Raw genomic sequence first — 23,110 nt, 5'->3', positions numbered from 1 at the left:
TCAACCCTTGTTTACCCTGCAGTTCCCAGGCAGTTGTCCTTTTATACAGAGAGCTTCCATGAGACATCCTGTCCTCTCTTCTCCATGTTTCCACCAGATGACTCTGGCTCTAACAGCTCTGTGTGCTTCCCTTTCACCCACACCACATTTCTATGTGCCATAGGGCTGACTGGCTCTCTATCAGATTGCTTCTCCTTTTCTACTTGCTGTAGTCAGGTGCCACTATGTGGTTGTGCTCTCCACAGTGAGGTTTATTCTTCTAAGCACCCCATATATTACCCTCCATTCTGTGATCCCTATGCACATATCAGCTTCCCAAGCGCATAGAGGAAAGAAAGTCTAAAAGACCTAGGGGATGGTATTTTAGCCAGCAGTTTTCAGGGTCACCTTTATTTCTACTATGAGGTCTACTAGAGTTTTTTGTAAATGAGGATTATGTGTCTGTTCTTTAAGTCAACGTATTGGGTGTTTATTAAACAGCATTCAGCCTAACTAGACTGAATGGGTTTGTTCGGTATTCCCTGTTGGAATGCAGTCTATGGTACTTGCCACAGTAACTATTTTTATCATGTTCCAGACTGTATATGACCCTTTCACACAATAATATCATATTGTGACTCTCTCTCTCTCTCTCTCTCTCTCTCTCTCTCTCTCTCTCTCTCTCTCTCTCTCTCTCTCTCTCTCTCATTTCAATAAGTTGTGAATTTTATGTTAGAATAAGCCATGAAATTTTCATAGGTAACATTGTACTGTTAGTAATTAGCCATACTGGAGACAGGAAGAGTTTATTTTGGCATGGACATCAAGATACCTCTGGTTAAATGCCTTAAAGGTAAAATCTGATTTTGCTAAGGAGCTCAGAGCAAACGGTAGCTTCAAATGAGCTTTTTAAATGCTGTGTTGTAGGCTTGTGTTTGCAGGCTGTGTGCTAGATGGTGACGGGAGTGCAGGCCACAGTGAGAAGTAGAAGTCTCTAAAGCTCCTGGCTGCAGTGTGATTATTACGAATGTCCTTCAAACCTTTACTGGAGATTTAGTGCCAACAGAGAGAAAATGAAAGGTAATTTTCTTCCCTTTTCAAAACAATAACCAATCACAGAGCTCAAGACCTTCTGCTCTTCACATATTACAATGAAATAGCTTTTGAAGTTTAGATAAAAATAGACATCTGACTAACATTATCAGCACTCAGTCAGCAAGTTGCCACATATTTATTTCTGACATTCTTTCACCCACTTCCTCTTATAGTAAAAAACCACTCCATCCACTGACTTTTAGGCAACCACCTGTTTGAGGCCACTTCTGAAAGATCTTGGTGTAAGCCAAACTTGCGGGTTTCTAGATTGTCTTTGAATTCCTGCTTAAACTGTTTTGTTTGTTAAAATAATTTTTAAGACATGCTTTTCCTTTCAGTCCTGTGTAACTGAGGAAAATCTAGAGGAGCTGCCCAGCTCTCTCTGTTTCCTTTCTTAGAAATGAAAATGCTTTGGAATCCAGATGTGTAGCTGGCTTTTTTGTTTTTTTAAACATAACTATAGACATGCACATATATTCCATTGACAGTACACATAGTCACAGGGTACAGAGTCGAGTTCTAATCCATGCATATAATATAGATCAAGGTAGTTGTTATATCTGTCATCTTAGATGCATTTTGTTTCTCTCTGTTGGGTACATTCAAATTCTTTCCATTATATCTTCTGAAATGGTCAATGATTATTGCCAAACATCATAGCCCCTAAAAATTGTGGAATACTGGCAGTAGCTCCTCCTAGGAGGCAGCTGCACCCTCTACCTTTAACTATCCTTTTGCTGTCCGGGTACCCACATCCTTCTCACTTGAAATATCAAGCCCTCAGACTCTGCTTCACAGCTTTGAATAGAGGATTTAGGCTGGAGCTCATGGAGCAGTGGCATTTAAATGAAGATTCAATTTGCCAGGTGGAGCCACTCCTTACAGGTTTCCACTGGCATTTAGGAAAACTATTCTGCTCCTCCAATGACCTTAAACCACACTTGGATTTTAGTTTCTAAGTGACACATCATGGTAGCATCTACTTAATGGGATACTGTGTTATTACAACACATTTAATAGATGTAGTCATATAGCGGTCAAATCTGAGTAATTAGTCTTTCTGTATTCTTGTTTTTTTTTTTTTTTTTTTTTTTTTTTTTTTTTTTTTGGTTTTTCGAGACAGAGTTTCTCTGTGTAGCTTTGCGTCTTTCCTGGAACTCGCTTTGTAGACCAGGCTGGCCTCAAACTCACAGAGATCTGCTAGGATTAAAGGCGTATGCCACCACCACCCGGCATCCTTCTGTATTCTTATGAACTCATTCATTCTTTATAAAATATGTAATTACTGTAAACTATGGTCAGCCTGTTGTCAATAGCATACCTTATCCTTCCTATCTGATGTTGTTTTAGCACTTGTACTTTTATTTTCGAAGGTCAGTCCTGATTGCCAATGTGGTTATTTTAAGAAGCAGATAGGAAAGTTGCGAAACATATCTGTGTGTGTGTGTGTGTGTGTGTGTGTGTGTGTGTGTGTGTGTGTGTGTGTGGTGTGATGTGCATGTGTGATGTTTCCAATGTGTGTATGATGTGGGTGTGTGATGAGTGTATGTGATGTTTGTGTGATGTGTGTATAGTGTGTGTGTGTGTGTGTGTGTGTGTGTGTGTGTGTGTGTAGTGTATGTGTGTACATTTTCATGGAGAATGGGAGATCTATCCTGAATAAAGGCAGTGCCATGCCATAGGTGGGGCTTGAATGGGGTAAAAAAAAGCAAGAACCATGAATTACAGGCATGTTTCTCTCTGCTTCCTAGTGGCCATGAGTGAACAGCCTCTGCCACATAGTTTGCCATCAGAATATACAATTACACCACACTCCCAGAAATCTAGAGCCAAGTTACCATGAACTTTGAGAAAAAAAATCAGTAATTCTTCCCTTCCTTCTGTTTCTTAAGTATTGGCTACAATGTGGAAAAAATTAGAAAATTATCTAACCTCCTACTTCCCTTTGTACTCTTCCTGATTGTTCTAACATTATTTCGGTAACCTGACTGTCCTGACTGTCAGGTCACCTGGCCATCCTGACCATTGTGCTGGGCACTTGACCACCCTGATTATCATTGTGATCACCTGACCACCCTGATCATCACTACGGTTGCCTGACTGTCCTGCCACTTATTCTGGTCACTTGACTGTGCTCACCATTTGTTCTGTCACTTGAATGTCCTAACCATCATTCTCTCACCGGACTGTCATGACCATCGTTCTGGTCATCTGAATGTTCTGGCCATTGTTCTGGTCACGTCTATGAGATCACCAATTCAAGAGCTACCTTTCTTTTCAGAGTACAAAAATAAGTTCAATATCTAGTTGGTCAGCTAGAAGATACAGAGGTGTTTTTCGCACTAGCCAGAAACATAAAAAGTCCGATCCCTCTAAATTCAGGCCAATGGCTGTTTATTATGAGGAAAATGTTGCCTTATTAATAACCACCATTTTGTTTTCTTTTCTGAACACTTAGAAAAACATGGTATTGAAAATTCTCAACAGTAAGATACAGTTGCTCTTTTTTCAGCCAGTGATTTACTTCAAGTAGGCTGCCTGCAGTTCTTAACAAAGCCATGCGGTGAGAGAAGGCAAGTCCAGACGGGGGCTGCCTTGATGATAAAGGTTCCTCGATTCTTCTCGATTCTCTGCTGTATGCAAATGGTCTGACTGATAATTGAATCCGAAAGAAGCAAAATCTGTCACATTCAAGGCAGCCTGTCCACTCAGAGGAAAAATCAAGCCAGATAATGCTTATAGCATTCAAATATATACATAAAAAGTTAAAAAGTCTTTGGTATATTCTGGTTTTAATAGTAATATTGTTTCATTTAATATATTTTGTGCCCAATCAACATTGTAATTTTCTTACATGGAGTAAGTCAATTAACGTACAGTTTATATTCTGATATGTAAAATGTTTTGCAATTGTCAGTATAGTTTTACCTATCCTATATAATATTGCTTCTGGTACAACTTCAAAATTCCATGTATCATTAGTTATTTATGACTACTATATATAATGTAGTAATTAAATCACTTCACATTGTAAGAAAGGTACTTGAATGTAAATGCTGGTATTTATTTCATATACAATATTATGATTTCTTCTCTTTCTTATGTTTGAAAAAAATACTTCCAAGAGTTTATTTCTACTGGCAGACATATTTTAAATATCAAAACTCCTTTTGATTATCATAACAGCCTGTGATTTTAAAGCACATTTTACATTAGCACAAACAGCTGTGACCTTTTAAAGTAGTTACAATTACACAGTAAAGACATTTCATCAGGGAGCTTTCGGTCCTTTTTATTTAGATTTGCTTGTCCATGTTTCTGTTAGCTTTGTCTTCACTGTTTTAGAGAGTTGAATATAATAATGACCCCTCGTATTACCTTAAACATTAGATAGAAAAAGTTCCAATAAAAAAATATTGAACAACCTAAAGGTAATACCTTGCAAAATTGCCAAATCTCCTCTTCACAGAAGGTGTCTTTCTTTTTCTCCCTCCGTTTCTCCTTTTTGTTTTGCAATATATTTATTAATTCTTTGAGAATGTTGTTTCACCATAATTAGCCCCTAACTCCCCTTCTTATCGTTCACTCATCTTCCCATCCTGTTACATCTAACTCTAACATTACTTCCTTGTTCCTCTTCGTTTCCCGTCAGGTCCAGTTTATGTTGCTCTGCTTCTCTTGGGATTGGGATATTCCCTGGTGTGTGGTCAGCCTATTAGGAGTCACACCATTAAAGGAAACTCATCCTCCTTCTCCCAGCAGCTTTTGAATGTCAATAGTTCCTCAGATAGTGGTGAGATTATTTATCTACTTTCCCCATTCTATGCTGGTATGTTGTCAGATTGCAAGTTATGAAGGTCTTAAGCATGCTGTCACAATTCCCGTTGTGTCTGGGAAACACTGTTTCCTTTACGTTATCAATGATCTCTGGCTCTCACAAACTTTCCACACTGTCTTATGCAGAGATCTCTGAGCCTTATGGAGAGGAGTGTGATATGAATATCTGACTTGCAATTGAAATCCACTCTCTTTTGTTCTCTGCACATTGACTAGACTGGGGTCTCGGATTGAGTCAGAAAACGGTTGGTGACGCCCATTACATTCATGCCACTATTGCACTCGTGGGCCTATCTTATCAGGCCATCATTCTTGTAGCTAGTAGGGTTCACAAATGGGTGATATCCCAGCTTAATTTTCTCCTCTGACAGTGTGTATAGTATCTTCCAGAACTATGAGCCCGCAGGGATGAAGCTTCCAGGTAAGTATCTGTTTAATGTCTCCATGTTCTAGAACTAAATATGTGTGTCTTCAGCAGTAAATTCTTACCGTTAACTTCTGGAGGGTAGCCAGAAGTATTAGCAATAGCTTGTAAACCCCTGGGGGTCTATATGACCCATTTTTCCAACAACTCAAAAAGAGGTAACCAATTCCTGGTGTTGGGGTTTTATTTGCTAGTATGGACTATCTGGTTGGGGTATTATATCTCCATTTTTGGAGTAACTCCATTCAAATTCTTTTTATATGTGTTTAAGTATATATTTATGAAGCGTCTAGTGTAGTTGGTTTCTGCATTGCTTTTTCAAAATGTCAGTGTTAGATATACCTTCCCACACTTTCTCTTCTACCTTGCTCTCCTATTTCCCATCGCAAATTAACACTTCTTGTTCCATTGTTCCCTCCCAACCCTTTTATATCACTGCTGTTGTTGTTTTTTTTTTTTTCCTCCTTTGAAGGCTCCTACCTCCAAAAGCCCCTTACTAAGTTCCTGACCTCTGGGTATTCCATTTGGAATACATATATCTGAAGGGTCAAAACTACATCTAGAGATGAGAGAAAAAATGGGATGTTGTTTACCGTTTTGTATCTACTATCTCACTCTGAATTGTCTGTGAATTTCATTTTCCTTAACAGCTAAATAATATTCCATGTTATTTAATACATGTAGTATTAATAAATGTGGTAATGAATGCAGCTCTTTTTTATTATTCATTCATCAGTTAATTGATATCTAGGTTGTTTGCAGTTCCTGGCTATTGTGAATGGAGCAACATCTGCACCTGAGGTAAGTCCACACAGAACAGTTGGCAGCTCACCAGGCCTACACTTGGTTCTTCTTACATGCAGACATCCTCCACCACTCCTCCTGACACTTGAACTGTGTGGAGTATAACCAGAATGCCACTGAGCTGTGCAATTTAGATATTCAAAAACAACAAGAGTGTCCCCAGTACCTCAAGATTTAATGCCAACCACTATTCAGCTATTCCATACCATAAGGGGTTGGGGTAATACCAAATAAATATTCAAACAACCATATCAGATATTCACACTAAGGAACACTATGGAAAAACCAGTTCCAGAAGCCTAATATCTAAGAAAACATCACCACACTAAAATAACAGGAATTAGTAAACATTACTGGTTAATAACTCTAAATGTTACCAGTCTCAGTATCAAAACAAAAAAGACAAAGATTAACATATTGGATTAGAAAAACAGAATCCATCTTTTCACTGGCTACAAAAACCACATCTCACCATTAGCCATAGATACCACCTTAGAGTTGAAGGGACAGGAAAGGTGGCCAAGCAAGCTGACCAAAGAAACAAGCAAGTGTGGTTATTCTAACATCTGACAAAATGGGCTTCAAACCAAAACTAGTCAGAAGAGATACAGAAAGATACTACTTACAATCAAAGGAAAAATCTGACAAGAGGACATTACAATTCTAAACATTTTACACATTAAACACAAGGGAATCCAGTTTTATAACAGAAACACTATTAGATCTAAAATCATGAATTGACCCCCAACACAGTGATAGTAGGTGACTTCAATACTTGACTCTAATAGACAGATCATCCAGAAACAAAAACTAAATGGAGAGATTCAGGTTCTAAATGACATCATGAATTCAGTGGACCAAACAGACATCTGCAAAACATTCCACATAAACACTAAAGAATACACATTTTTCCTAGCAGCCCATGGAATGCTTCCCATAACTGACCATATATTATGTCACAATGCAAGTCTCAACAAATATAGAAGTACTGAAATAACATCCTTTATATTATCTGAGCACAAAGTAATAAAGTTAGGTATCAACCATAGAAATGTCAGTAAGAACACAAATTCATGGAAGCTAAATAACACACTGCTGAATGATGATTGGATCAAGAGAAACAATTATGAAGAGCATTTAAGAATTTGTTGAAATCAAATGAAAATTAAAACTTAACATATTGGAATCTGTGGGGCACAAGCAAGAAAGTCTTAACTGTGCCCAGTGATAAGTCTGAACTGGTATGAGTTTTTTTTTTTTAAAAAAAGGAAAGTTTACAGCACCAAGTGCTTACATCCAAAGCTGGAGAAATCTCTTCAGTTAAATACTGAACTTGAAAGTCTCAAAAAATCAAGAATAACACTCAAAAAATGTAGACAAGAAGAGACAATGAATTTTAGAGCTGAAGTTAATGAAATGGAAATGGAAAGCACCATACAAATAAATCAATGAAGCCAAGAGCTGGTTCTTTGAAAAGATTAACAGGATTGACAAACCCTTTGTCCATCTTATAGAAATGTCATTCTTTATTCACAATGACTTTTTTCATGAGATATACCCAGTGATTTGAAACTTGGTTATTTTAAGGACAACAAATAACATCTTACTCTATATTTAAATTGCTTTATTTAACATGAAAACATTTTAATCATGAGATTTAATACAAGAAAAATCTTCAATAATAATGAAAATTACTAGAGTGCAAGGCTTTCATATGTATGACAGTATGTACAAACTATCTTTTTTTAGAAAGCTGAGTCCTTTAAAAATCAAAATTAAAAGGTAGTTCTGAATTGCTAAAAAATGACACATTCATAGAAACACATATATACCAGAAATCACAGGAGCCAATGCCAGGGTAACCAGCATCCATATCAAGAACTATGATATTCCTAGCTCTGCAGACTCCACATCACCTCTCATCCACATTTCTTCCTCTTCTCTAAAGGTAAATGTTACTGTCTTAATCTCCTATCCTAACATTTACAGATAATGTGAACATTGTATAAATATAACTCTATGTGGTTGGCTATGTTAGTAGTGTTTTGTGTTGTTATGCCACGGAACAGTTTAAAGAAAGGAAGGATTCATTCTGGTTCATGGTTTGCGAGTGGATACTCTGTCATCAAAGGGAAAGCAAAGTGGCTGAAGTGGATGATTCCATGGCAGTAGGAGTATGAGGTGGCATGTTCATATATTGTCATATCAAGAAGCAGACAGAGTACCTGGAGGGGCCCTAAACTGGTGCCAAGCTCTAACCAATGAAATCCACTCCTCAGGATTCCCTATCTTTGTGAAAGGCATTATATTCTAAAGCAGTGGTTCACAACTTCTCTAATACTGTGATCATTTAATACTGTGACCTCCAACCATAAAATCATTTTGTTGCTATTTCATAGCTACAATTTTGCTTCTGTTATAAATTATAACGTAAATATCTGATATGCAGGATATCTGATATATGACCCCCAAAGGGGTTGCGACCCACAGGTGGAGAACAGCTGTTCTAAAGTTTCCACAACCTCACAAAGCAACTCAACTAGCTGGAGACTAACTGTTCAAACTTATCAGTCTGTGAGAGACGTTTCATAGTTAAACTATAATATCTGTTGTTTTATATCAAGCTTATTGCCTGAATATCATGGGTAGGTGCATTCCTAGTGTAATTTGTCAAGTATATGCTGATACTACATATGTTATGGATGTACTTCACTGCTGATTGACATTGGATTACTTTTAGTTTAGAGTAATTACAATTAATGTGCTAAATATCCTTATATATTTATAATCACAAGTAGAATTGCTAGGCCATCTGGCATACACAGGCTCGTCATCAATGGATAATGGCAAAGTGGATGTAACAAGTATATCCTTCTCCAAAATTAAAGTGTTCTAGTGCGATGACTCCTTTGCAAATACTTGGTTAGAAGTACTTGCTTTCAACTTCTAAGTTGGACTATGAAGAAAAACAGATTAAAGCCTTGAACTGCTAAAAACTTCACAATATCCAGTGGCTGATAAGATAATTAAAGTTGAACTCTGAGAGAGAAGACTTGATTGTCACTACCAGGTATTTTCCTTAAGAGGAGGCAGATCCATGAAGTGTATGTATTAGGGTGCAGGTAGTGGGACAGAAAGAGCAGCTTTCTATCTATGGAACGGTTGTGGAATAATCTTTTTGTACACTGTGAAGAAATGTCTTTGCCAAAGCACCTTCTTATTGGCTTAAGAGCTGAATGGCCAATAACTAGGCAGGAGAGAATAGGCAGGACTTCTAGGGAGAAAGAAGATCTGGAGATGAATCTAGGCAGGTGAAAGATGCCAGTGAGACTCAGAACAAGTCAGACATACAAAATGGAAGAGAGGTAAAAGCCACATGGCAGAACATAGATTAATAGAAACAGGTTGATTTGAGTTATAAGAGTTAGTTGGGAACAAGTCTAAACTAAAGGCTAAGCTTTCATAAGTAATAATATATCTCCATGTCATTATTTGAGAGCTCATGGTTGACAGGAAAGATTAGTTATATGGAACAATTAGAGTGCAAATCCACTAGACCACAGAATTTCAGTACAAAGCTAAGTGTGTGTGTGTGTGTGTGTATCTGTATGTGTATATATGTGTCTCCCACACTGTTTTTTCCTGTTAATGTACATGTCAAACTATAAAATAGAAAGAGTCTCTTTATATATAGGAATTATGGTAAATTTCTAGGATATTAGATTTAAAATAATAATGGCCCAAAAATGTAGAATTTCTGCCATGAACAAAATATTTCATGTCAGTGTATATTAAAAATTATTGTATACTTTTTATGATTAATTTTGAATATTCTTCATTTCAGAAGCAAGAGAGACTCAGAATCCCTCCAGGTTCATTGTTAACTTCACCTGCTAGTCCCCATTCTTTTTGCTGTGTAGGCCACATAAAACCCCACCTTCCTTTACCAGGATTCTCCCTTCCATAAATGTGCCACAGTTTCTCCAGAAAACACCCAGCTCAGAGGCCTGCTCCATGGTAATAGACCTGTAACAGATTCAGTTGCAGGTCCACTCCTTCCTGTCAGGGACCCTCTATAGGTATCAAGCCCAGGTTACTAGCCCCACCATGAGAGCCACAGCCCTTGGAGCCCTTTAGAGACTCCCTGAAGCTACTCAGCTCCCTGCACTGCCTTGGGACTCTTTAGAGCTACCCATATCATGTCCAGCCCCATCATTTAGTGATTCTTTCAAACTACCCAGCTTGCCAACTGACTTGGGAAATCTGAACTGGTATGATAAAAAATGAGAATAACCTCATATCAAAAGATACAACCAACAATATAATTTGCAGGTTTCATTACAAAATACAAGCAATATGAAAAAAATAAGATTGCATATCTCCTGCAAAGATCTTCAATTCCATAATAATTATCCCCAACAAGAGCAACATTGATACAAGTCAATACACAAAATTGAAACAAAGATTTATAAATGTATTCAGAGTTTGAGGGGTTTAAAGAGAACACCGATAAAAACCTGAATGAATTTGAAAACTGCAAAAAAAACCTTCTAATTGAAGTCCACAAAGACACAACAAAGTCACTGAATGAAATAATGAGGACAACTAAAGAAATGAAAATGAATTTAACAGAGATAGAAGCATGGAAGGAAACTCTAACTAAAATAAAATTAGAATTAAAAACTCAATGTCTTAGAAAATAACTGAGGAAAGCCTCACCAACAGAATGGACTTTGTAAATGACAATATTGGGGCTTGAAGACAAGATAGAGGAATTGGCTCAAAGAAAATGATGAATTAAACAAGCACACATACACACTCAAGAACAGAATGTGAAGGAATTCTGAGACAGCAAGAGAAGACCAAATCTATAAAATTTGAGCATAGAAGAATTCTATGTCAAAAGAATAGAACTTATCTTCAATAAAGTTATAGAAGAAAACTTGCCAAATCTAGGGAAATAGATGCCTATTTAGGTACAAAAAGCATACAGAGCACAACATAGACAGGACCCAAAAAGAAACTTTCTGTGTCATATTACAGGTAAAACACCAGATATACATAACAAAAAAATGACTATTGATACAAAGAGGAGGCTCAAGCTCCATATAAAGGCCAGTCCATTCAGAAGAGTTTAAATCAATATGACTCATGTTCTGAAAGAAAACAGCTGCTGATGTAGTCTATTTCCCTTTGAAAACCATCCAATATAACCAGAAGAGAACAAAAAGCTTCCATGATAAAAGCAGGCTATAGCCCAGTACCAGGTGTGGTACAACTCACCACATGTTTTTGCTCAAGATTGTCCAGAGATCCCCATAAACAATATAAGCTACTGTTATTACACTTGAACCTACCAGAACATTATGGTAAGACTTTGTTGCTGAAGGCTCCACACACTTTGGATACAGGACATGGAGAAATGAAATCAGTTCTGGGAAGCTCCTATTGTGCTGGCTAGCTTTCATTGTATTGTAAAATGCTATGAAGGGTTACTAATAGAGAAAAGTCATCAACTGTATTACCCAGCTGTAAAATCTGGGAATTACAATAACAACAGTTATGGCAAGACATGCCCATGGGTACTATATTCACACCAATGTTATGGAATAAACAATAGATTTCTAAATGGATTTAAGAACCACTCTACAGGAGGTAATGCATGTCTGGTTTTGTAAATCTGGCCAAGAACCCATGGATGGAAGCTCATGTGTCCCAAGGGTAAGCATATTACTATTATTTTCCTAAATGTTCCTAGTATCAAACTGTCCTCTAAATTTGTATATTTCTGTCAATATCTTAGTGCAACTCTCAGACCACATTAGAGAAGTGTAGTGGACAAAAAAAAATCACAACTGGTAAAAGTGCAGAGAATAAGTGACTCCAGAATTATCAAAGCTTAATGTTACATTTGTATTACATTCCTTCCCCCAAAGCTCAGGGGCCATTGCGAAAGAGGAAACAGAAAGATTCCAAGAGTCAAAGGGTAGGGAATAAGTGACCACAGAATTATCAAAGCTTAATGTTACATTTATATTACATTCCTTCCCCCAAAGCTCAGGGACCATTGTGGAAGAGGAAAAAGAAAGATTCCAAGAGTCAAAGGGTAGGAAGGACCGCAGTAAACAAGTGTCTTCAGATGAACATGACGGGATCACTGTATTCACAAACTCACAGCAGCTGTGGTTGGCTGCACAGGATCAAGCCAGTTAATATTCCAGCACTGATGGAGGAGAAACTCAGGAGACCCTCACCTCTAGCTGAACAGCTATTGACAGTTGATAGATTCTAGGTGAGGAGGAGTCAATTCTTTTTAATTGTGTGGTCCCAGGTAGGTTGACCATGTTCCAGTGAATGGACTCACACCCTTGAGTATGTGGGCAACAAAAACTGCCTATTGCCTTCAGCAGACTAAGTTGGGAGGAGGCTGGGATTAGACAGTGGATATGGGAGGAATTAAGGGGAGGACCGGGATGGAGATAAAGATAAAAATACATTGCATGCATATATGGAATTCTCAAAAATAAAAATATTTTATAAAAATCAAACTAAAGTAGTTCATGACCATCAAACCAGTCCTACATAGAACAATGGATGGAATACTTTCATTGGAAGGGAAGAATAAGCACAATTAAGAGACAGATATGCCAGGTAGCACTGAGAAAAGAAGTACCATAAGATCAACAAAATGACTCCAAAGAGGATACATCCTTCCATATGAACTCCAAATGCTAATGGCTTCAATCCCCCAATCAAAGGACACAGGCTAGGAAACTGCATTACAGAACTCAAGCCATTTATTTCTGTCTACAAGAAGTGAAAGGAATGCAATTCCAGTATTTCAAGGCAAGGGTGATTTCCCATAGCTGTGTCTTAAATCATAGCTGATTAATGGCTTTGTATTTTATATATTTTTAATCTAAATAATTAAAACAGTACATATCCCCAGAAAATAGAAACCATTGAAGACAGCATATCCTCTCTGATTCTTCTTTTCTGTAAGTCTATGTCAGACCCTTCCCTACACCTTAACAATTTATAATGGTACATTCTGTAGTTGCCCACATACTTATCCAGAATTTAAGAATGGCATTTTCCTCTGCTTTTGTTTTAGGGTTTTACATAAGCAAATTACATGATAATAAATAATAAATAGTTCCAAAATGGATACAGGAATCAAAGTATGTCCCCTTTAGCACATCCATGAAAGTACATTCTTTATTGTTAATCATTTGGGAATTGTAAAACAAAGTAACATGATCACCGTACTCTAGTTAAAAAGGTTATCAAAATGATGAAAATCAAAATTGGACAAAATAGGGAACAATGCATTGTAGGGAGGTCTTGTACAAGTTAGTAATTCCACCACTGTAGAAGACATGTTAAGGGGTTGGTATAAATTAGTAATTTGACCACTATAGAAGATATGTTAGGGTGTTTGTACAAATTAGTAACTCAGTCATTATGGAAAACAATTTGAAGGTTCCTCCAAAAAGTGAAAATAGATCTATCATATGAGCCACAGAGCCTGCTTCTGGCTATATATCCAGAGGAAATTACTTCAGTACAAAAGACACCTGCATGTCCATGTTTGTTGTTTCACTATTCATAACAGCTAAGATGTGGAATCAAGCTGGAAATCCATTAATACATGAATGTCTAAAGAATCTGTTTAATACATGCAATACAACTTTCTTTAGCCACATCAAAATGAAAGCCTATCATTTTCAACAAAATGCATGGGACTGGAGGACATTATGTTAGGGTACAGCGATTCAGTTGCACAGACAAAGGAGACGTGTTCTCTCTCACAGGTGGATACCAAAAATGATTTCTTTTTGTGGGACAGACAACAGAAATTTTGATTTGCCTAACAAATAGAAACAAGTATAGTTGTCTCATTATTGCTGACTTCCATTTAAAGAATGAGTCATTTTAGTACTGTTTCTGAAAACATCAAAACATGACCCGAGTAATGCAGGGGGAGCATGGAACTAGGGCTGCTAGGGTACTTGAATCTCCTAGATCTATAAATGAGAGGACACCCCCACCTTACAGTATTCACTCATGTCAAGAAGCCAGCACAGTGTCTCCTAAGGAAAGCAGAAAGTTAATATTTATTTTTATAAAACAAAGATGGAAACACTCAAAGATAAAATAATAGTGTTTAGAGAAGGCAAAAGGGAAATTCTCATATGAAAAGATAAACCCAGGAGCTGAATATCCTGCACTAACCATAGTAGTACAATGAAGCAAACCCCAAGTTCCCAAAGGATCATTCTTAGGTGCTTAGCTAATAAGAGACCAGAGAAACAGGCATCTTCGTTATTAAAAGGTTTTTTCATAGTGTTTGAAAGCAACTCGGTTTCAATCCCATTAGGAATTCATAATGAATACTGCACTTTCTGTGGAAGCAGCAATTCATAATTTCCTTTTTTTCTTGTCTGTTACTACAAAGTACTCTTTCTCAGGGGGCTTTGATTAAGGTGATGAGACAAATAAGACAAATAGAGAGCCCATTAAATGTCTGCCTGAAACCAGGGATGCACTACTTAATATGAAAGACTGCTCAAAACCAATAATGAAATAATTATCCTTTCCCACAACTGATAAGAGAGTGATGGCTGGATGTGGATTTGGGGAAACTAATTTGCTTGGAAGGAGGGGAGAAATGAAAGAACAGAAACCCACTGAAATTCAACTGCTACCAAACACCCGGGACTGCAGGGAAGTCACAAGATAAGCACTGCAAATGCTCCTCGAGCTAGAGCAGCAATCATTCTCAGAGAAGGGCTGCTGATAAGGCCCCTCCTTGCCGGCATGCAATCATTCTGCATTTTATATTATTTGAAAAGAGCTTGATTATTTTCCTTTGAATGAAGCCAGATTGATTCACATTTACCTGTCAACAAAATGTTCCATTTCTCTGTTTGCCTTTCTATTTAAAGGCATATGACCTGACTACAAAACTGCATATACAAACCTTTAGTTGGATGTAAATAAATAATGATAGGTGACCAGCTTGTGTTTAAAAAACTTTTTTTGTAGTGCCAAATTATCCTAAATTAAAATCTACAGCCTCATAAATACAACTGATATCTGCAATCATGGATTGATGTCATGAATGTTGTTTTATTTGTGGTCAGATAGAATCATTAAAAATCACATCAAGAGGGGAAAACTGTGCATGAAAATGATAATTATGTCATTTAAGTCTGTTGAAAGGGAAAAACTGTAACATGTCGTCATTTTTGGTTTTTGAAACCTTCCTTACATGTTTAAATACCCTGCCAAGAAGGGATAAGAAACTGCGAAAACAAAGAGTGAGCAGCTAAGCAGCTCCCAACCACATTCACCAGTATGATCTCACATTCTGAAGGAGGAGTTGGGGCCTTAAACCACAGCAAGACAATCATGTACTATTTATTACTAAAGTAGAGAACCGTATTGCTTCTGAGCATCTAAATATTTCTCTTCTAATAGGTCTTGTGACTTATGAAATTTGTATCTATTAAATCAGTCAGACTTGTTTTCCTTTTTAAATTATTTCTTTGAGAATTTCATAAAATGTGTTTTGATCATATGTGTCCTTCTCTTCCAACATCTCCCAAATATAACTCCATGTCCCTACTCAGAAAACTTTGTGTCTTCTTAAAATGAACCTATTAAGTCCCATATGTGCTGCCCATAAATTCTTGGGTATATGACCATCCACTGGAACATGGTTGGCTTACCAAAGTCCATGTCTCTAAAGACAACAGACTCTTCATCTTCTAGCAGCTAAGAATTGGCAACAGCACTTCATCTATGGGTGGGAGTCTTGGCCCACCTCCCACTCCAAACTTGAATAGCATTATTAATGACTAACTCATAGGAATAACCCATATGAATCTCACATATCATAATGATAGTAGATACTATAATTTACTTGTAATGTGCATGCATATATGTACAAATGTATATACATATAAATATATATTTTTAATAGGCATATGAGCTTATATTCTGCTTTAACAAAAATAAAACATCATTATGGGGTGAAGACAATGATAACATTCAAAGGTATGTGAATTATTCCTTTCTTCAGTTTCTATTTTGTGGAATACCTTGAGGACTATTGATGTTAGCTTTTCTTTGTTGATCTGGTAGAATTCTTCACTAAAACCATGTGGCCATGGGCTTTTTTTGACTGGGAAATTTTTAATTATTTCTTCTATTTCTCTAGGGTTTATGGTTATGTTTATTCTACTTATTTCATCTTGCTTTAATTTTGATACATGCACATATCAAGAAATTCATCCAGTTTTTTAGATTTTTCAGTTTGGTGGGATACAGATTCTCTGAAATTTCTCAGTATCAGTTGTAATGTCTCCCCTTTTTTCTCTAATTTTATTAGTTTGGATCTTCTCTCCAGCTTTTGATTAATTTGGCTAAAGATTTGTAGTCTTGTTGATTTTTTTCAAACAACTAACTTTGTTTTATTGATTATTTGTAGTTTTTGTTTCTATTTTGTTGATTTCAATCCCTGAGTTTGATTATTTATTCTCATACACATTTTTTGGGGAATTATTTTTCCTAGAGATTGATAGCATGCCATTAAGTTACTTTTTTATGTAGACAGTGTTATGAAGCTGCATCTTAGAACTACCTTCACAGTGTCCCATGAAACTGGGTATTCTGTTTCTATTTTCATTCAAATATAAGGGTTTTCTTATTTCTTTCTTGACTTCTATCTTGACCTAATTTTCACTCAACAGTGAGTTGTTCATCTTCCATTACTTTATTTAGTTACTATTGTTTCTATTTTTAATTGATGGCTAGATTTGATCTATGATGGTCAGATAGGCTGCAGGGTATTATTTCTATTTTTCTCTATCTGTTGAGAATTGCTTTTCTCCTAATATGTGGTCAGTTTTGCCATAATTTCCATGGGCTTCTGAGAAGAAAGTATATTCTTTAGTGTTTGGGTTGAATGTTTTGTATATGTCTGTTAAATCCCTTTGATTTATGATGTTATTTAAATTCAGAATTCCTCTGTTTTATTTTTGTGTAGATGACCTATCTATTGGTGAGAATGGGGACTTAAGTCACCTCCTGTCACTGTGCTATGCTATGGGATAATGCTCTTGTACACTTGTTTAATAAAATGCTGGTTGGCCAGTAGCCAGGCAGGAAGTTTAGACAGGGCAAGCAGACTAGAGAATTCTGGGAAGAGGAAGGGCAGAGTGAGGAGTTGCCAGCCAGACACAGAGGAAGCAAGATGACAAGGTAGAACAGAGAAAAGGTACCAAGCCATGTGGCTAATCATAGATAAGAATTATGGGTTAATTTAAGTGTAAGAGCTAGTCAGTAATAAACCTGAGCTAATGGCTGAGCAGTTATAAATAATATTAAGCCCCTGAGTGATTATTTTATAAGCAGCTGTGGGACCTCAGAGCTGGGCAGGACTGGAGAAAACCTTTTGACTGAAGTGCTAGGCTCAGTATAGGATTTGCAACTTACTTATGTCATTGAATATGGATATATCAAACTGGTGATTAACTAGAAATCTCATTCTCCTGACTAGCATTTCTGGTGCTAGAAAGTCTTTGAATGTTACTAGAGAAGAAAAGCAATCATCAATTTCACCCACATTAAAACCCTGAAATCTACAACAGAGATCTGCCTGCAAGTTATACTGGTGTAAGAGGGGCACAAGTGTTATCAGAATAACAAATCACTTTTTGATTGAATTGTAGGCCCACTATATGAGATGGAACCAATAGCTGACACTGCTAACGTGGCCAAGAACTTGTCACTAGATATGTCATGGCCCTAGGAGAAAACTATTACTATTATTATGCTAAAGCAACATAGTGATAAAATAACACCTAATGGAATAATGCCATACCTATAGATCAGTGTCTCACTTAATTCTCATAAGAGAAGCTTCTCCTTGCTTTAGTAATTAACAAAATAGTAATTAACAAGGAGATATACCACTGGACAATCTGTGGAGAGTGAGAGTCTTTGACACCTCATCCCTAAATGAGATGTCTTCATCAAACTCCTCAACTTCAGGCTCAGGAATCTATGTGGAAGAGGAGGCAGGGATATTGTAAGAGCCAGAGGTGTGGTTGACTCCAAGGAAACAGCCTCTACACAATAAGACTGATACACATATGAATTTACAGAGATTCTGACAGCATGCGTAAGGTCTGCACAGGCTCAAACCAGATGAAATCTGAGAAATGACAATGAGAATTGGACACAAAGTCCCAAACATAAGCAAGAAGTTGTTTTAGTTGATATCTACTGGGCAAAGGAAAATCATTGTTCTCGTATGGAATACTACTCAAAACATCAGCCAACCTCCAGAGCAGGGCCCACATCCAGGATTCATTGAACAGCATAAAAACAGACTCAATGGTTTTTGGTTTTTTGTTTGTTTGTTTATGTGTGTGCATTTGTGTTTGTTTTCTTTTGGTATTTTGTCATATTAATTTTCTTTTTTTAATTGTCTGTTTTAACTGTCATTTTTAAATTTTTTTAGAGAGAGCAGGGAAAGAAAACATGTTGAGTGGGGTGGGAGGTGGAGAAGAGTTGGGGAAGTGGAAAGAATATGATCAAAATATGGTGTACAAAAATAATTTAAAATAAGATTAAAGTAAACCCCCAAACAAAAATATGAGGTCTTTATCATAAATCTGGAATAAAGAAAGATGGCCTCTATTGAAGCCCAATTCCACAGTGCTGCTAAACCTAAGAATAATTAGTTTTAACCTCATGCTTTTTATATAAGTCAGAGTACTTCTTGTGTGATGTCAAAGCTACTCTTCTCAAACACGGAAAATACCTTGAGTGGCATGAGCTTGGTGTCCCCTAGAACATGTAGGTTAGTCTAGATGCAGGCCACTTAGTACTGTTGCTAGTAAGTAAGTGAGCAGGCACATTTCTTGGAGATTAAACGAGAGCTGTGCTGATCTCTGTCTCAGTATGCTCCTCAGTATGCTAGAACTAATATGGACTTTTGAAATATTTGCATTTCTCATAGAAATATATATTAGGCTCCCTTCAGTTCATTTTACAACATGAAGTGTTTCATTTAAATGGAACATTCATTGCCTTCACGTCCGTAGTGACATTGTGTTTAGACTGATATTTGCAGTTTTCTTCAATAAACTTTATTTAAATGCGAAAACTATGTGCATAAAAGCAATTTTTAAAGTTTACGTGGGCTGTAAACTACGCACAGTGCTTAGAGAGTAGGAAGAGCCAGAAGCTGTCTAAAGCAAGAGAGGAAAATGAACTAAAAGGTCCTGTTGGAAACAGAATTGGGCACGGGTTCATCCTGACTTATTACAAATAGCTCATAGCTGCACAATTCCAAAATTTGCTGTCACTGTCTCACTGTCTTTGGAGAACTGTAACAAAGACTGGCAATTGGGATGATAATCCATTAGAAATAAAGGGGGGAAGTCCAAGATTCTAGCTCACATTTGTCATTACGATTTTCGCTATAGACTTAACATATCTGAATTTCAATGTTTCCATGAAAACTTTCAATATCTACTATTAAGAATATATATTTGAAGTTTATGGTGTAAAAATAACCATATAATTTAAGACATGAATATTTACTGTTGCCAATTTTAAGGCTTCTGCTTATTTCCTGGGTCAGAGTGAAATTATATCAACATATCAAGACCTAGGTTAAGTACAAAATTATTTCATCCATCAATTCCTGCAACCTCCCCTTATGTGGTCACTGTTTATTAAATGCCACTGTAGGTAAATTACTAATTATGTGGCTTTGAGGTTTTCAGAATCTCTGCATGTGCCAGTGTAATGATCATTCTGATTTTCTTTTATAAATATTAACTAATGACATTTACTTAAAAGTCAGAAAGATATAGATTTCTAATTTATTCTCTTATTTTTACAGGGTATGCAATTTTATACAAATAACTTTCTTTTTCTGAGTAGTAATGCCCACTAAAATACTACTACTTCATGAGTGTTATGGATATGAATTAACACCATGCACATAAAATATTTCTTATATTATCTGTCATATAATGTATACACAATAAGTAAATATTAGCTGTTTATTTTTGTGTTTTTCCTAGCTCTATCACATGTGTGTATGCAAGTGTGTGTGCTTGATCACATGTGTGGTACTGGGTATTAGACCCAGGAACTTGACCATGGTAGAAACCATGAGATGCACTCCCAAACCCTATTACCATGAATGGTATGTGCCTCAACCAGAGGAAGAGAAAAGAAAGATGAGATATCTGGGAGTTGAACAGCTGTTCCCATGCAGACTGGTACCCTCTGACCTGGTTCTTGTAGCTAAGATTTATTATTTCTTGCTAAATAGAAAGAATTTAAAGAAGCTTTAATATGAAATTATACTGAATTTTTTTTTTAGTTTGGTGGGTGGATACAAAAAGGAAATCATTCCATGGTCATATCAGAAAGCAGATTATATTAAAAAAGAACACTGTAACAAAATATTGCCCATTTTAGCAAGTATGAGTGATTACAGCTCTTTTATCATGAATTACATTTTACTTTTCCTTTCATTTAGAGATTATCTCTTTCAAAAATTTCATTTCATTTTATTTTGCCTGCACATATATCTACACCACATAACTATCTGGCCCCTGAGAGGCCTGAAGAAGACATTAGATCCCATGGAACTGTAGTTAATAGATGTTTTTGAGGCTCCGTGTGGGTGCTGGGAACCTAACCTGGGTCCTCTGGAAGAGCAGCATGCACCCTTAATGACTGAGCATCTCTACAGATACCCAATTGCAATTAAACTTCTCTCAGACTTTCCTCCTCCAGAGACAGATCCAGTGATTCCCACTGTAGTGTTGTCTCTGCATCATGACACCTTCTAACAGGCATCCCTGTATTTTATCATATTTTGTGTTCTCAGTAGTATTTTAGCTGGTGTGTTTTGGCACCTGAACTGTGTGCTGTCACTATTGTAACTTCATGTCATCCGTTGTCATCCCTCTGAAATAACTTTTCTGTTCGCTCTGGCTTCTGTTTCCTGTCGCCACTGCTTTTCTGTGTTAGATATTCAGATATGCCATGAACTGGTGAGAATGTGTGAATTCCCCTTTCTAACCTACTCACATTTTTACCTTTCTTTTCTCCTTTGCATGCTTTAGCAGTGGTTCTCAACTTGTGAGTCGTGACCCCTTTGGGGGGGGTCACATTTCAGATATCCTGCATATCAAATATTTATATTATGATTCATATCAGTAGCAAAACTATGGTTTGGAAGAAGCAAATGAAATAATTTTATGGTCAGGGGTCACCACAACATAAGGAACTATATTAAAGAGTCATAACATTAGGAAGGTTGAGTACCATTTCTTTAACGAAAGAAATAACTTGTCTGTATAGCATGCAATCAACATGGACTTACACAGCATCAAACTTTCTTATACTGGAGCATTTCTAGGCTTGAGTAGGATTAATTTGAAATAAATAACTCCACTTAGGTGGTGTCAGTGGAAGAATGCAGGACTCTTATAAGCAAATTCTGAGTTTTGACAAAGGAATAAATATGTACATTTAAATTGGCACATGCTTATTAATAAGCTATTTCACATTTTACTTTAACTTTACTTGAATTTGGTTGTTGTTTTCATTTTGTTTAGTCTTGTGGCTTTGTGTTTTTTCAAACTACCATACTTCCTTCTAGGAGATTTTACACTTTAATTGGGTTGACAAAATAGCTTGAATTTAACACAAACAATGTGTAAATTTTGTTAATCTTTTTCCCCTAAGTGACCATTCAAACTTTCATATGAATTTAGATTTCATATGGGCAGTTTTATGGCACTCAATTAAATAGGTCTAAGTTTTTCTTTTGTCTTTCTTTTGCTTACTACTCAACATGGAACCAATTAGAATTTTAATATCTGTTAGGATAGACAAAGTTTCTTGGCAGACACATGGGAAGTGGACATATATCATTTTAATTTTCTCTTGCTCTGAATTGTCACGGTTAAGGATCTCAGTAAACTTCTTCTCCATGAATAGTTTTCATGATCTGATTTGGAATGTCCAGGGCTGAGGATATGGCTGAGTGACAGAGTGCTTGTCTAGTACACATAAAGCCTTGGTTCAGTCTCCAGTGTGTAAAAAGATAAACAGATCACTAGAATTGTGTTATTGCTATATTTCCATAGGATCACAGTCTAGAAATACATAATCAGAAATGAAAATAGATAGAGGTAGTTCTAACTTGGTCTCAGGTTTTCAAATAGAAATGAACTAGAGAGATACCTTATAATCCCCTTACAATATAGAATACACATTCAGTGTCTTACATTAATGGAAAGTGTCTGATCTGCCAATTAAGTTACTGGATATGGTATATCTTCATGTGAGATATAGAATCACCTCTGCTTTTCCTGCCCATTCCAATACAGAGATCTACTTTGATCCTAGGGTTAGATTTCTGACTTTAATTATAGCTTGAATAGTTTTTGAGATAATTTCTCATCCATGACAGGAGATCATAATTGATAACTAATATTTACAAAGCTCTGGGTAGTTTTATCCATAAGGTTTAGATGTGGAAGATCGTTAAGTCATATAGAAATACTGATTAAGAGTACACAAGAAGACATAATATCATTCTTCTAGATAAAAAAAACAAATAGGGATGGTGGCTGTAACTGGAGTAGTTTGTAATGTATATAAACTTAAGTTGATTCTTAAATCAAGAGCTCACATGTTATGTATTTATCAGTGTGGGAGTTGAGACTGAGCTTAGAAGACATGGAAGAACCCTATTCTGCTTCCAAGTATGAAGTCATATTCATTCAATACTGAAAGTGAATTTAACAAGGCAATTGCCATCCTGGACACTCATAGTACACACTCGACAATTGCCAACAAAGACAATGATAACATACAACTAGCAGTTGCCATCTTAGACATGTATGGCATACAGCTGGCTGC

At 36.5% G+C, this 23,110-nt stretch overlaps 1 protein-coding gene across 43 annotated transcripts in view; it reads right to left on the bottom strand.

Moving 5' to 3' along the window:
- Positions 1 to 23,110, bottom strand: part of Ptprd (protein tyrosine phosphatase receptor type D) — a 2,293,154-nt gene that overhangs the window by 842,198 nt on the left and 1,427,846 nt on the right. The gene's annotated exons all lie outside the window — the stretch shown is intronic.

This window comes from Peromyscus californicus, unplaced genomic scaffold, assembly GCF_007827085.1.
Source record: "Peromyscus californicus insignis strain IS unplaced genomic scaffold, ASM782708v3 Scaffold_5__1_contigs__length_169319896, whole genome shotgun sequence".
NCBI classification, from domain to species: Eukaryota; Metazoa; Chordata; class Mammalia; order Rodentia; family Cricetidae; genus Peromyscus; species Peromyscus californicus.
The sequence above is the reverse complement of the archived record's forward strand: the minus strand, read 5'-3'. Positions and strand labels throughout refer to the sequence as shown.